We start from the raw sequence: 3799 nt of genomic DNA, 5'->3' as shown, positions 1-3799 counted from the left end.
GTTGGCTCTGCCTCATCCAATATGGCAGAGGTATGTTTATCACCTCTGTGAGCTGTGCTCACCCCCCAGCTCCAGCACTACAGGGGGTCTATGTTGCCATTAAGCAACAAGTAGCACACAGCTCACAAACCCCATTTAAGTGCTCCGTAGCAGGACCTCCCAAAAGAGCCAGAATTCTTAGTGCTTTCAGCACAAACCAGGAAGCCAGCTCTTAAAGTAGCCACACCTCAGCTCACTGCCAACAAACAAAGCTTATCTGAAAAAAATGTGACTACCAAGAAGCTGCAATTGTGTTTTTTTTAAAGCTTTCTTAGGCTTTTGTGGAATTACGTTGCTGAATGTTGGGTACCATTATGTAAGGAGAGACTGCGTTTTCACTTCCCAGCTGCCCAAACCTGAATAATCACACAGAAACTGCATTAATTACAACATTGTTTGACCAATGGCCTAGGAATATTCCTAGATAACACTCTTTTTTATTGTTTTTATTGAGCTATACATTTTGTCTGTTGCCCTACTTCCTTCCCTCTCTCCTTCTACCCTCTTCTGTGACTTCCATATTCCCAATTTACTCAGGAGATCTTGTCTTTTTCTCCTTCCTGTGTAGTTCTGTGTACCCTCTCTTAGGGTCCTCTTTGTTGTCTAGGTTCTCTGCGGTTGTTGTGGGGTAAGGAGAACACTCCTCCATTGCTCGTGGGAGTACAAACTTTTACAGCCACTTTAGAAATCAGCATGGCAATTTCTCAGAAAATTAAGAAACAATCTACCTCAAGACCAAGCAATACCACTTTTGGGTATATTTCCAAAGAATGTTCAATCATACTACAAGCACATGTGCTCATCTATGTTCATAGAAACATTGTTTGTCATATCCAGAACCTGGAAACAAGCTGAATGTCCCTAAACTGAGGAACTGGTAATGAAAATATGGTACATTTATACAATGGAGTATACTCAGTGGTAAAAAAAAAAATAATAATAATGACATCTTGAAATTTTCATGTAAATGGATGGATCTAGAAAAAAACATATTGACTGAGGTAACCCAGACCCAGAAAGACAAATATAATATGTATTTATTCATAAGTGACTTTTAGACATAAAGCAAAGAAAAACCAGTCTAGCTAGTTATTACATCTTAAATTAACTCATTTCTATTAATCTATGTATTGCCACAAGGCTGTGGCTTACCAGTAATATTCTGGTATCTTTTTCCTTCAGCAGCTACATGGCATCTCCTTCTATTACACCTCTCTCCTCCTCCTCCTCCTCCTCCTCCTCCCCCCCCCCCCCCGGATTTCCTGCCTGGCTTTTGCTGCTAAGCCATTGGCCAAAATAGCTTTATTCATCAACCAATAAAAGCAGCACATATACAGAAGGACCTTCCACATCAGGGACTGGCTTACAATTTAAAGGTTTAGTCCATAATCACCCTGGAGCGAAGCATGGCTGCATGCAGACAGTATGTGCTGGAGAGGTGTAAGAGCTCTACACCAGAATCAGCAGGCAGCCCCCCGGCGCTCTTCCACGTGGCGCCGGGGGTTAAGCTGCAGCGCCATATCATTGCTGGCACATAACTGGGGCCGCCTGCCCATCGCGGGCGGTCCTTTTAACTGCTAGCTACAGATCGAAAAAAAAAAAAAAACGGCCGGGCCGTGGTGGCGCACGCCTTTAATCCCAGCACTCGGGAGGCAGAGGCAGGCGGATCTCTGTGAGTTCGAGACCAGCCTGGTCTACAAGAGCTAGTTCCAGGACAGGCTCCAAAACCACAGAGAAACCCTGTCTCGAAAAACCAAAAAAAAAAAAAAAAAAAAAAAAAGAATCAGCAGGCAGCAAGTAGAGAGTAAGACACTGGGCCTGGCTTAAGCATCTGAAACCTCAAAACCCACACCCAGCGACACACTTCCTCCAACAAGGCCACACGGCTTTGTTGTACCACTCCCAATGGGGTCCATTTTCATTCAAACCACCCCAAGACTGATGCCATGTTTGTGGAGCCCTGCTAGTTGTTCAAAAAGGTTGGTATACAAGACTAAGCCTGGCTTTCTCCTGGCCTCTCTGGCTTCTGGTATCTCCATGAACTTTCTCCCTCTGGCCATCTTCCCACCATATCACCAGATGCCATTATTTGTCCAGGAGACTCTCACCAGAGTCCAATTTGATGAAGCAACCCAATCTTAGACTCTACAGATACTCAAAATACAAATTAAGCCTCTGTCATGTATACAGCATTTGCTCTTAAGTATTTTCTTAGGTAAAAAAATGCAGTGATGTAGACGGACTTATATTTCTTATGATTTCCTTGCTTATAATACCTGAAATTAGTCATAAAGAGACACAAGACAAATCCAGAATTATAAACATCAAAGGTATCCCTCGGGGATGGAGTGATGGCTCAGCAGTTAAGAGTACTGGCTGCCCTTCCAGAGGACCCAGGTTCAAGCACAAAACTGTCTGTAACTCTAGTCCCAGAGGATTTAAGGCCTTCTTCTATCACTCAGGACCACCAAGTGCAAAGCAGAAAAACTAGTCCTGGTTGAAGGAGCTGAAGAGAAAGTGACAGTTAACTATACTGTGGGACCATGGACTTATCTTGGCACTGAAAGGGGTCATTCATGGGGCAACTGGAGAGATCTGAATTATTTAATTTGAAATTAAATCTGCATTTAATTATATAAAATTAATCTGTTGAATAGCTAATAGATTTGTAGCAAACCCCCATTTCCTGATTGTGATCACTACACTGGTTTCTGGGGAGTGTCGTGGGATATTTGTACACTGTGTGAAGGTGTATTGCTGTAATGGGTGTAATAAAAAGCTGAACAGCCAATAGCTAGCTAATACCTAGCCAATACCTAGGATAGAGGTATAGGATGGACTTCTGGGGAAGAGGGAACTCTGGGAAGGAGAAAGGTGGAGTTGCCAGCCAGACACAGAGAGGAAACAGGAGATACAAGATAGAAGAGACATAAGGCCACATGGCAGAACATAGATTAATAGAAATGGATTAATTTAAGTTAAAAGAGCTAGTTGAGACAAGCTCAAGGCCAAGCTTTCATAATTAATAATAAGTTTCCTTGTTGTTATTTGTGAGCTGGTGGCCCATGACAAAGGTTACTACAGGGAAGTTAACTTTTGAAGGAGCAGAGCAGAGGTGTATACTTTTCTTTGTAATGTTTTTGTAAACCTAAAGTTTATTTTAAATTTTAAAAAGGGACGTTGATGATATAAGTGGTTATTAAATGGGAGATAGCTTCTTCCCTTTCTGTCCTTCTTGCTTCCTTCTTGTAAGTTCTTCTGTGTCCTGCACTTCCAAGACCGTCCCCTGGTCTCCCAGATAACATTATGGGGCTAGAAGTTGTCATTATCCTCTTGCCATCATTAGAGGGCAGATGCCATCAGAGGACATCTGTACTGATCATGGGTTGGCTGGGACCTGTGAGGCTGGCTTTGAAAGCTGCTGAGATATGTATTAGCTGTGAACGGTGGCTCTCTGCTCCTGCCTTTACAAATACCAGCGGTGAGAGACTTGAGAGGATGCTCCTATGTTACAGAACCAAACAGAGTTGAACAGAGCTAGATTAAAATCCTACAAAAAAATCAGGGTTTCCGAGTAGAGCACAAGGCAGCAGTGTTCCTTCCCACTTACTTACAAAGCAGAACCGCCTGGGGGCTTTTAGCCCTTCTGACCACTGCAGAACTTTTTCTCAGCCTCCAGGAATGCCTGGAGGGACCAGGGACCAGGTTTTGAAATCCTCCCACAGGTTAGAACAGTAGATAGAAAAGGCAATTTAAAAGT

The 3799-nt window shown here is 43.1% G+C and overlaps 1 non-coding gene across 1 annotated transcript; it reads left to right on the top strand.

The window, feature by feature from the left end:
- Window positions 1–1502: 1502 nt before the first annotated feature.
- LOC121435158 lies at window positions 1503–1628 on the top strand. The gene has a single exon (XR_005972546.1). It is a non-coding gene; the product is annotated as a small nucleolar RNA SNORA76 (small nucleolar RNA).
- The last annotated feature ends 2171 nt before the right edge of the window (window positions 1629–3799 follow it).

This window comes from Microtus oregoni, unplaced genomic scaffold (genome assembly GCF_018167655.1).
Source record: "Microtus oregoni isolate MIOR12 unplaced genomic scaffold, Mior012 000045F_ref0000178, whole genome shotgun sequence".
In the NCBI taxonomy this organism is placed as follows: Eukaryota; Metazoa; Chordata; class Mammalia; order Rodentia; family Cricetidae; genus Microtus; species Microtus oregoni.
Note: the sequence above shows the minus strand (reverse complement) of the source record. Positions and strands in the feature narration are given on the sequence as shown.